Here is a 13,043-nt window from a genome sequence, read left to right as displayed (position 1 = left end):
TTAGCTAAGCTTTTTAGGGAGGAGAGATAAACAAGATACTATGGCCTGACAGAAGATTTCCCAAATTAAACTATTTACAAATGTTCTAAAACTTTCTGAAACAACTGCTTCTTTTTTGTAGAACAGCACTGTCTCCCTTTCAACTGAGAAACCTGATGTCACTTCACCCATTGGCTTTCACTGGCATAACATGACAGGCCTGGACAAATTGCTACCTTTATTTGTCATCAGATTTTTGTCTGAGAAATGTCTGTAATTTCTTTGAACTCTCAGGGGAGAAGCTAGGTTTTTTTGAAGTTTAAAAAAAGCTTCAGAGAAGTATAGCATACTGAAAAGGTTATTTGTAATCTTAATTAGGGCAACTTCACTAGTTTTCATGACTAAAAAGTCTTTTGCCATGTTTTACCTCTTCTGTAAGAAAACTAAATTGTTCCTACAGGTTTTGGTTGCTGATGGAATATTTTAAACCATCCACATGATAATTCCTAACTTGTTCAGTTATCAGGTTAAAAAAACCCTAAGTAAATAAATAAAAAACTACCCTCTGAATCATTTTTACCCCACTTCTCAATCAAAGATATACTAAAATTTGATGTCACTACTCTGTGTTCTTCTAACAGTTAGTTACCTTCTAACCTTCTAACTGCTGCAGGATAACCCTGCCAGAACATGTAGTCAGTCATTTACCCATTTAATTTTAATGCCCAAAGTGATTTAAACATGGTTTTCTGGTCCAGAAAGTAGAGTTCAGAATAATGTGTGCTGACTGTGATATAATTCATACACAAAATTCTGCTATTAAAAGATATTAGAAAGCTTTTTTATGTGAACAGTAAAATAAAAATTCATGTGATTCATGAAAAATCTTTTCATTGGCTTTAGACACATAACACAAAAAGTAGCAAGTACCAATAAAATAAAGGTTAAAACTTTATGGGCTTATTGAGCACTTTAAAGACCATATAAAATAGTCATAGACTGCTGCTAAGTGGCATACTCAAATGATTTTAAGGTGGAGACCTTTTTGGTTGATCTAATTTAGACATTTTTTTAAAATAGCAAAATAAACTTTCTTTTCCTATGAAGCACTACATTCAGTATTGTAGACATGATCATTCTTGGTTCTTTTTTAATCTTATTGATACAAAGAGATCCTTATTGAGTAAAAAAATAATTTTTTGGACTTAAACAGCATTCTTTACTTCACAGGATTGCAGACCTTTATTTAAGCAATAATTACCAAGAAAGTAAAAGAACTCCTTACTCCCAATCTGAGAATTGTTACAGCAATTAAATAGTACTTTGTTAGGGTTTCTTTGCAAAATTTGCTACTGCTCCACCTGCAAATGCTTTGAATTCACATGCAGCTTAGAATCTGACCATTACTATTATTATTTCACTGATATTTTTTTCAAAGTATATGTCTTTTTGCTACGTGTTCCTCCAAGTGAAAAATTATAATTTCTGATACCAAAGGGAATCAAAGGCTCAGTAAAAATTGGGAGGTGGGGGGAAAAAGAGTCAAGGAGGTATTACTTTCTTCTTCTTTATAATTTGTTTGCCAAGAGTGCTCCATATTAAATGTATTTGAGTAGTGCTTGAGTTAAAATTATTTTTTTTCTCTGGCCAGCCAGAAGTGAAATAAGAAGTATACTCTCTACAGGGCATGCCCTCTTGCTAAGTCATTGAAATTCTTGCAGGAGTTGCAACTGTTAAGATCAGTATCTTGCAAAGAACATTGAGAAGGAGATGGTGCTTATAAACTGGGAAGTGACAATGGGTGGAAAAGCACGAGAAACAGCCACTTTTTTTCAGAATTCAAGTTGAAAAGCTTGAGTTCTGTTATTCTGTTCAGGTAGCTGTCTTAGGAAGTAAGATTTATATTGCCTTTGAGGATTTATTTTCCCAGCATTGTAAAAATTCTTGGGGTTTCCAAGATACCATCAATATAAAATGTAGAAAAATGGAACCCACATCATAGAAGACTTTCACAATGTAAGCATTACTTAAACATATTTACTTATAAAGAAAAATTTGAAAGGGAGTCTACAAAAAAATGTAGGCATTCATACCAAGGGTTTCTGATGCTGAAGAAGTATGAATACTTAAACTCAGGGCACACACTTACAAATCTTGACAACACAGACCAAAAGCAGGACTGGCAAGACTTTTTTTTTTTTTTTAAAAAAGTGTGAATTTCATAGGCACAGGAGTTCTGTGAAAGGACAGATTATATCAGTAATATGGAAAGTTGGAGGCAGACTGATGCTGGTGCTAACAGTGGCATCAACATCTATGTCTAATAGCACAAAACCTATGTAGAAATTACTGATTCCTCCTCTGGTAACAGTGAATAAGCATGAAAAAAAAATCATCTAAGATAAATATGATCCACAGCAATCTCAGGTTTTGCATATGTAAAGCCTGGACTTTGTATCATATTTTAAAATATACTGAAGGTATTTAAAGGTGCATATTAAGCATTTGATCTGTATGTATGGGGTTAATGATAAGGACCCTAGATTTTAGAGCCGACAAAGGCATTTATTAATATTAATGTTAAGTATTTTAATAGTTAAATATTACACCATAAGATACTTGTCGTGAAAAACATTAGCAATTTAGTATGCCTTTAAAAGATACATTTTGACTATAGTTCTATCAAGTAATCAGTGATACAAGATACTTATATCACAATATAATGCAAGGCTGTGCAAAGGTTTTAGCAAACTGATTGCTTAAGATTCAATCTCTTTCAGCTTTAGTACATTTCCATGGGTAGGAGGATTGAAGGAAGGGGAATGAGCTGATGCAATTTCCTTGCATTTTTGCAGTGGTTTCATCCAGATAGAGAAGGTTAGAACAGTTAGAAATGGCTATATGTAAAACTAAGTCAAAGCCATAGAAATCACAATGGAATTTTTAAAATTGAAACAAAATGTCTTCTAAGGCTTAGTGCCAGCTAACTATATTACAGTTACCTTATGCATAAATGAACATGCTTATTAACCTTATGTTTAGAAAAAAGACGGACAACTGTTGTAACCCTGCTTAAAGTCTGACTAATCAGGCTTTCAAGACCAGGGCCCATCTTATTACATTATTCCATATGAAAACCAGATTTTATTCTAAGAAGGCAAAATACCACTGATTACAAATTCTAAAACCTCACGTTCAGGTTGCATTTCCATTGCAGTGCTGTTATTTCTATATGTAGAAAATCAATAAAGAATAATCAGGGCAATTAAATAATATTATAAGCCATGAAATGACTCCTAAACAATTAGATGAATAATATAAAGAACTCTCTGCTAGTTCAAAAGTGGAATACATTATTATAGGCAGCTGCAAATGTATTTAGACTTTTGATATACTTTTCTTCCTGGTGGCTACATGATGAACTATACCAATCCTAATTATTTGAATGGAATCAACACTTCATATTGCAGTAAGAGAATACAAAAAAGAGTAAATACAGTCAGGGACTAACTTTAATAATTTTGAAGCCAAAGCACTTGGTGAAGTCAAATTACTTTTGCCTGAGTTTATCCAAGTGGAACTTAGATGTATTTCCTTCTTAGGAGTATTAATAAGTTAATAATTAAGTCTGTTGCTGGAGCCTTTTAATGAAAGCCTATAGTATCAGGCCTGTCCATGTAGTTCCATTATTTAGAAATAAACTGATATCCCATTCTGATAAAATGAAAAGTGTCTTCCCATTTACTATAGGAAAAAAACTGTTTCTTAGGAAGCAATAATATATTAAAACATTGATTTACTCTACTGACTTATCACTCCCATGAAGCCACTACTTTAGTTTATTAGCACTCAGAGACATTGGAATGTTAATGCAACTAAGGCCTGTGTTCACAGAAAAGTGATTATGTATGCTTTGTCTTAAAATATCTTAAAGTATCCCAACTGAGGAAGTAATTCCAGGCTTACTTTTTAAGAGAAACCTATTCAAAGAACTCATTAAAACCATTCATCTAAATAATCTGCTATATGTTCATTAAACTGTGTCCTTTACAGAAAACATATGAATTGCTGCCAGAAAGTAAATGAAGGGAACAGATGTTTAATGAAAAAGGTTAGACCTTCATTAAAATTGTTTAAACAAGGATCATCTTTTTTCATTTAACACTCTTGGAAACATTTATATTAATTTAGCAAAGCCATGTAATCAAGAAAAGAATGGAAACCACAAAAACTGTAGGTCAGTTTGGTACCCTGTGCACTGGCATCATTTAAATATTTGTAAGGGATGAATGGAAGCAAATAGTGACGAGTTCATGGGATGGCCAAATTATTACCCTTGCTGAAAAGCTTGCTATGGAAGGGAGTGCCATATGGTCAGCCTTCTGGATTTTGGCTTCATCATTTCCTTAGCTCATTCTTTTTGTGACACAGTGCTTTCCTCTGCTTTGTTTTCATCAACCTTTTTCTAATGGGACTTGAATTGTAGATCATGAAGAACATGTTTTGGTAAATATTCACATTCTTTTTTCTTCCTCAGAGGAAAGGGGTTTTTTCCATACTTTTACTTTCTCAGTAAATATATCAGCTTTTTACAGGTACATTACAAATTATCTGAAGAAACTATCCTCCTCCCACTTTGATTCTTATTTAACTCACCTCTGAACTGGAATAGCTTTTCACTATGCCTGGGAAAGCAGCTGTTCCAGTGGTGGGAATGGAGCTTTCCAAAGCAAATTTGTTCATGAACAGTTCCCTGACCTATTGCAGTATAGTACGTGTGTGTATATATATATATATATAGAGAGAGAGAGAGAGATAGATATATATGTGTGTTTGTGTGTGTGTGTGTATATATATATATATATATAAAAATATATATAAAGGTCTTCTATGAAATATTGCTATTCCTTCCTGTTTAATCGGTGAATTGGCAGTGATTCACATTCCATCCCAGTGTATCACATGGACTTCTTCAGTTCTGAACTATTTCTGTGTTAAGTACACCATTATACTTTCATTGTATCTATACCTAGTATTTTCTGGAGAATGCACTGACCTCCTCAAGGCGTTACACAAAACTGGAGTTGAAATCAGCACAAATGATTCATGCTTGTGACAACCCCACATTTCAGACCTTCCCCTCCACCATGCACCTGTTAACTAGTTTCTCAAGTGGCCTGTGCCACTAGTTTCACTAGTTGCCTAATTATTAAGCAACTATGCTTAGGCATAGTTTTCCAATTAACAAGTTCTAGTTTATTCCCTTAACATACATTCAAGAGCTCTTTTATTCTTTTGCCTTCAATTCAGCTTTACCATCTTTTGGGCTTTATTTGGAGGCTTGTATAGCAGAGTAAACAATCTGTAATAGGATCTCACCTTAAAAGGGTAGAATCATCCACTTTTCCTCTCAGTGTGAGATGTTACTGTTTCAGCTACGGCAACAAGAAAGCTTGCTAGGAAAAAAGTAGAACAGATCAGTTGGAAAATTGAAATTTGTGTGTCACCAGTCTCTTGTAAGAAATTAAAATTGGGTGTAATCTTATTTACATATAAAGTACTGCTGAGCAGGCTGCATTTTCATAAGGAACAAGATGGGATGGACTATAGTCATATGCCCTCAACTAAACTTTCTGAAGGCAGTGTCTTTTGTGCTGAGATTTATTAGATAGGTTTTTTGCTTTGCAATGTTCTTGTTGCTTACTGCTTATTCAGAATCTACAAAGATTCATCATGCATCATGTGCTGCAGATGAGGGTGGCTTATTTTTAGAATCACTTGTCCTCAACAAAATGCAATGATTTCAGGTGTGGGTCTCGTTTTTGTCTCATTATTGTCTGGCTCTATCCTCTACATTCTTTCTGCTCTGCTCTTAGAAAGACTTCTTGCCTGGGTTTTTTGGCTGTTCTAGTTTTAATTTAAAGAGGCACTTTTCATCTGTTATGATGAGTTGAGTCTTCTGTGGAGTACAGTTAGCTAATAGAAAAAATTATTTTGACAGTGCATCAAATGCTACTTCCTAGGATAACTGACTTTACTAGGAAGGCAGTCTAAAAATCTGAGAGCTCTTTCTAGAACAGGGAAACATTTAAAAAAAATAAAAAGTCGAAATTTTCTTTTTATGTTGTTGAATGTAGTCATACTTCATCATCCCATGTTATCAGTGTTGTGGTTAAACCTGGCTGGCAGCCAGGTACCACACAGCCACTCACTCACCCTTCCCCACTCTGGGGAATCAGGGGAGAGATTTGGAGGGGTAAGAGTAAGGAGACTTGTAGGTTGAGATAAAAACAATTTAGTAATTGAAATAAAATTAAAATAATAATGATGATAATAATAATAGTAATAATAGAAATACAAATGAGTAATTCACAGTGTGATTGCTCACCCGGCTAGCGCTCCCAGAGAAGAGAGAATCCTGAAACCACAATCACAGAAGTGAGAGTTATCAACCCTCATCTATACATATCATTACATGATATGGAAGATTTAATTGGCCAATTTTGGTCCATTGCTTTGGCTCTGCACCCTCCCAGCTTCTTGTACACCTGCACATGGGCAGGACATGGGATGTTGAAAAGTCCTTGATCTCTTAGCAACAACTAAAACCATCAATGTATTATTAACATTCTTCTCATATCAAGTCCCATACTGAATCCAAAACAAAGTACTGTTCTAGCTACTAAGGGAGGAAAAAAAAAAAAAAAAAAAAAAAAAAGCAAGCTCTATCCCAGCTGAAACCAGGACAAACAAAGATGCCTACAAAGTTTCATATATACACAGCAGTTTAACAGGTATTGTAAAAGTCTAGAGAGAGAAGAGGTGCATAGCCAAAAAAAACTTTTTAGTAATACAGGGATTCTGACAGTTTTTAAGATATTTTCAGGACTTGCACCTGTATCACTGCACATATGATGTTGTTTTGCCTTTAGTTCTTTCAGTAAAGACTAGTGAAGTTAGAGAACTATTGTATTTTGTGCTAACAGAAGTTCTATAGCTGAGCCTGTAATTTGGAAATGGAATAAACAGATAAGAGTCTTGTTCAATTCAGGAAAGCTAAAAGAACTAAGAGCATCAAGTTGGGTGTTTGTTTCAAAGTGCTAATACCGTGATATGACTATTTGTGGTAGTAGAATAGACATGTCTATGTATGTTTCTATAAGCAGCACTGAAAATGTTTTTTGGGAGGATTTATGGGAATGTGGGGTTTTGTTTGTTTTTTACTTTTCACAGTGCAGTGTAAACTGGTGGTTACAAGAAGAAATTAGATATTGAAAGAATCTGACTATATTTTTTTAAGCTGTTACTTTTATTCTGAACGGACAAGTGATTTTATATTTTTAATATTTTGGGGGGCCTGATTATACAGAAATGACCTTCTGTAAGTTCAGGACTATAGCAGACCAACTAGTCTTTGGCTGTAGTCTCCAGAAGGCAGAGAAAAACAGACAAGCTCTGCCTTCCATATATGGATGCTATCTCTAATCTGACTGTGCTATGAAGCAAACACACAGGAAAATGGAGAAATCAGCAAAATGACCCTTGGGGCTTCTTAGGAAAGGCACACACACACCAAAAAAACCCAAAAAAAAAAAATGTGTCATGAAAGGGTTCTTCTTTAAAGATATGGTTGCTTAAAAATGACCCAGAAATTGAATGTTGTAGTAAATCTTTAGCATTTTAAAATCTGTGGAGATCAATAAAGTTAAAACCTTTTAACTTAGAGAGAAGTTGTATGTGATGTCCACTGAGTTTTGTACAGTTTGCTCCTGAGGGTGAAGAACTGTGCTTTCTGAGTCATCCAGAAAATTACCTCTTTCCAGACACATAAGCCAGTACATACCTCACCTTACCCAAGTCTATTTTTGTTGTATGGTTTCCAACCTATTAGCCAGTGACATCAGAGCTTGATAACCTCTGTGGGAAACTGACCATAAAGCACTTGGAAAGGCACAGCTCCTTTCCACGGTCAGTGGCCAGAAAATGACATTTGGAAAAGTATGGGTTTTTTATAACATGTTCTTTAACTTCATCTCCACATTTAGTTTAATTTTAGTTTGCAATATTTTATAGACAATACTTCTTAAGATAAGTAATGCTTCTTATGTATTTGTCACTTGTGGCAGAAAGTAACAAATCTTAAAACATTCTCACTGTCATTCTGTCTGCTGGTATTTGGAACAATTTACCAGCCTGTGGTATCTTAATCAGTTCCTGAAAGTGATGTGGAAAGATGGGAAGTAAACATGTCCATTACTAGCATGCCTTGGGAAACAGCACTTGGAAGGAAACAAAACATCTGGGTTAAGTTGATTAGGAAGGAAATAAGCTTGTGACATAAAGTCTGAGAAATCCACAGATGTTGGTATGCAGGGGAGAGAAGATTCATAAATTAAACTGGAATGAAAGAGACGTTACTTGCTGTTGCATAGTACAATATGTAGTATGTCAAATGAACTATTTCAAGTGAACAAACAAATGAGCACTTGCACCAAAACATACTCACAATTACTGGCTATTTCAATAGTCTATTAAATATGTAAAATAAAATCCCCAGTATGTCTATTCCTGTTATCTTTTCTCCGACCTGTATAAAGTTTGTGAGAACAAACTGTTAACAATTCTGTTATACTCTGACAGTAACCAGCAGAAAGAGAAAGGGACTCACCATGTTTTCTGAAGTTGTCTTGAGGTTGAAGTAAATGGGTCCAAAATAACCACACCCAGGAATTTCATGCTATTGTTCTGAATCTTCATGAAAGCAAAACAGTTTCTGGGTTTTCAAAGAGAAGCACAGCATAGAATATTTTCCATCTTTGTATGTCAAAGGCACAGGTAGTACCAGTAGGTGGGTAGATGCCAACATGGGCCATTATAGTACAGGAGGTAGAAATTACCTGCTAAATACACTTTACTACATTGTCTCAGTAGAAGAGCTCCTTCAGGGATCCTTTTCACAAGCAAGATCTCTCATGTGTGCTTCTGTTTGTGCTGCTTTAGCTCTGTGTCTTCTCTCTTTTGTCAGGTCTTCTATTTGCTCTGTTGTCTCTTTCAAAATGTTCTATAAAGATGGCATCCTCTTTTAGATGTTTGCTGCCTAGATTTAAAGTAACGTGGCATGTTATCTTAAAGCTGAGCAATCTCTACGCATTTAGCAAATGGCAAAGAAAAATTAAAAGAAAATACATTGCCATACTTACACCTTGTTTCTTTCATCTTACATGTGTCACGGTGTGATGGTATGTTTGATTCAACTGCAAGACTTGAATAATAACATTTGAATTGTAGATGTTACCTGGGATTAGTCAGTTCATGAACTTGGTATACCCAGGCATGTTCAAGCTATGAACTGTCTTTCTCTGATGCTGTTTATATGAAATTGTGTCACAGATAATAAATATCATTGCTGACTATGGGTATGAAAATGGTCTAGCAATACTAGTTTTGAGAATATCCCTAGTTATGCCTACTGTCTCATCATTTACCATAATTTATAGCTCATCTTGAATTCTCTGTAGCTACATCTCTTACATAATATTCTCTTTATACACTCATTTTTAATCTTCCATTGTAGAATATCTGTTTCATTTTCTTTCATTTCCAAACATCAGTACCTGACCAAAGAAAATGCTATTTCTTAAAAATACAGAATGTCAATAATACATAATCTTATTAGCTTTTAAAGATAGTAATACTGTGGGGAAAAAAAGTAATTTAAAATTACGCAAGGAATATTAGACAAAAAAGCCTTTGCTTAAGATAATTAGTTGAGCCCGTATAAGCATTGTGTTAAAAAAACAAACAAACAGAAAAAAAACAGTGGGGTAATTATTAATTTAGCTCAGTGAGAAAAAATTTATAAGGAATTTTAAATTCAGGAGTGTAGACTTCACCCAAAGTTCCCAGCATGTATCTCTCTGGTGACGTGCAGCGCAAACAACTTAGAAGGTTCACTTGAGCCCTGTATTATTACTGAATAAATGAAAAGTTATGGGGACTTGAACACATATTTCTTACTGCAGTCTTGGAAGCAGTATCAGAGAGTACTCCATGTGTTTAAGTTTTAAAAATTAGTATATGTTTAATGGAAATAAACACATTTAAGACTAAATGTCTCATCTTAAGACTAACTGTTGGACCCCTTACTAAGGGAGAGATTGTGTTTAGTAAGACTAAGCCTGTGCATTTTTCTTTTTGCTCTTGAATACAACAGAGGGATCTGTCTCAGTTGCTCAAACAACTGAAGGAAAATTCTGCCTCTGTCCTGCTTCTACAAGTGGTATCAGTGGACTCTGGGAACTAGCATGCTCAGTATTACAGAAAAATTATCAGATCTTAGAAGCCTGGCAAAATTTTGGAAGGAAGCAAAGTGGAAGGTCAAGGGAGAAGATTGGTGTATGTGAGAATGTGAAGCTAAGATAGAGTGCCTACTAAGAACTAGAAACATTAGTCATTTTGTAAGTCACTTGTTTCCCCACTCTGCTAGTGCTTTGGTTTCTGCTTTGTTATTTTTGTTTTGTTGCACAGCACAACCTACTTCTAATAATCTGCAGCTATTTAAAATAATTACAGAAATCATGAAGTAGCAAATGACTGTGGAAAATAACAACAGAAAGAATGTAAATCTCTGCAGCAATACCAGGCACAAAATGATCATGTTAGAAAACATCGCTTTCAAAATCATTATTTTGTTTTGCTTATAGGCAGAGGCACACACTGAGATATTTTAAGAACATTAAGAAGTCTAAACTGATACGCCTCTGAATCTAAGTAAATTTCAGCAGAAGAGTGTGCAAAGAAAAACGTATATTGTCAGTGAATTTACAAGAAACAAACAAAAAACTCAAGCCCACTCATGCTCTTATAAAACCCCAAATAAATAACTTTTTTTTTTTTTTTCCAGTCCAATACCTGCAATTAACAGTAGCACTGATAAAATAACGGTACTTAAATTTCCACCACAAGGGTGAAAATGCAGAGTTATAAAATTCCCTAAATATGCATTGTAAGAGGGGGGGAAAAAAAAAATTAAAAAAAAAAAAGAACCAAAGTATAAACTTAGGGCTGACACAGGAATTTAGTATACAGCACTGTTCCATTCACAACTGCAATGAAAAGGGTGTACTAAGTTTATTATGGAAGCTTTAAATAAAACTTTATTGTACTAAAACAATAGGATTATTTACAAAAAAGTGTGGGGTTTTTTAAATGTGGTAAAACTTTTTTCCAATTACTTTAGAATTATTGTTTAAATTAAAAAGGACAAGTTATCATGTTTGATTGAAATGTTTGATATATGTATGTAAATAAAAAAAGTGAAAAAAGCAAGAAGGGATAGAATAGGAAAGCTACTGTGTTTAATTTTTGCTGTGTTTCATTAATTTGTGCCTCCTATGTGGTGAGATTGTATTTTATGCTGCCACAGTTCGTGATTTTGGAAAAAGAACTCTGACATCATTCTCGGTTACTAGTAATTCACTAATTCACTAGTTTAGAAAATAGTTTCCATGATTTGAACCAAGCCTGAAAATTGTAGCCTGTTAATGCTGGTTACAAAGTTATGCTGCCTGTACCCTCTCTGGCCTTTTCTTGCTGTTCTTTCTAATCCATATTAAACACAGCTGTCTCAGATCTGGACTTCTTATTCTGCATGTTTTGATGGTAATGTATTGCCAGTGATTGATATAGACTTCTAGTACCAACTTAGTGAAATTTCTGTTTGAGATGTATGTGATATTCAATTTCAATTTGCTTTAAAAAGCTGTAGTAAGATTTATTTCTACCAAGTTTTTTACTTTACAGTTTTCATAACTTTTATCTTGATTTATTTTTTTACAGATATTGTAGCTGGCCTACTTTGAACGCTGTTACTCACTCACTGTAGTATTACATGCTTGAAAAAAGCTCATTAAAACATGATTTATCACTGTCAAATTACTTATCTGTGGCCTCAGTTTCCTTATGTGTTTCTAAAACACACAACTATTTTGTCCTCCAAAAATGACAGTAGAGATGATGGATCATTGCACAGTATTGGTTTAGTAAGGGAAGTTTCTGTAGCTACTGTATGTCCTCTAGTTGTCTATTTAATCCACTGTCCAGTTACTGATTCAGCACAAATATTCAATATCATACTGTGGAAACTGCTATAACATTTCAAATCAGCACAATAACCATGATCTGTATATAACTGATATTCCTTCCATGGGATAGAGTCTGAACAGCTCAAATAATTTAATATATGCCAAACGCTGTTAACAATTAAAAGAATTTCCCTTTTTAGCTCAAAGAATTGGGCCATTTCTTTTTAAGTAGTAAGTCCAAGGACACTGTATCAATTTTGCTATGCTGATAAATGGCAAATCAGAGGGAGTTTTGGTAACTAAGAGTGAAATCTATAAGCTTTTCAAGGCAGAATTTAGCCCTTCAATGTTTTTTCTTAGCATAGAGCCCCACTCTGAGATGGTGTCATAGTTTAACCTCAGTCTGCAACTAAGCACTGCACAGCTGATCACTCACTCGCCCCCAGTGGGATGGAGGAGAGAATCAGAAGGGTAAAAGTGAGAAAACTTGTTGAGACAAAGACACTTTAAGAGGTAAAGCAAAAGCCCTGACCAAGCACAGCAAAACAAGGAATTCATTCACCACTTCCCACTGGCAGGCAGGTGTTCAGCCATCTCCAGGAAAGCAGGGCTTCATCACATGTGGAAGTTACTTGGGAAGGCAAGAGCTATTACTCTGAACATCTCCCCCTTCCTCCTTCTTCCCCCAGCTTTACATGCTGAGCATGACATCATATGGTATGGGATATCCTTTGGACAGCTGGGGTCACCTGTCCCGGCTGTGTCTTCTCCCAACTATTTGTGCACCCCCAGCCTACTCCCTGGTGGATCAATATGAGGAGTAGAAAAGGCCTTCACTCTATGCAAGCACTGCTCAGCAGTAGGGAAAACATCCCTGAATTATCAACACTGCTTCCAGCACAGATTCAAAACATAGCTCCATACTAGCTACTATGAAGAAAATTAACTCTATCCGAGCCAAAGCCAGAACAGATGGCAATT

At 35.0% G+C, this 13,043-nt stretch overlaps 1 protein-coding gene across 1 annotated transcript in view; it reads left to right on the top strand.

The window, feature by feature from the left end:
- Positions 1-13,043, top strand: part of XIRP2 (xin actin binding repeat containing 2) — a 119,235-nt gene that overhangs the window by 74,473 nt on the left and 31,719 nt on the right. The window lies entirely within an intron of this gene.

Source organism: Athene cunicularia, assembly GCF_003259725.1.
Source record: "Athene cunicularia isolate RWA chromosome 7 unlocalized genomic scaffold, athCun1 chr7_part1, whole genome shotgun sequence".
Lineage (NCBI taxonomy): Eukaryota > Metazoa > Chordata > Aves > Strigiformes > Strigidae > Athene > Athene cunicularia.
The sequence above is the reverse complement of the archived record's forward strand: the minus strand, read 5'-3'. Positions and strand labels throughout refer to the sequence as shown.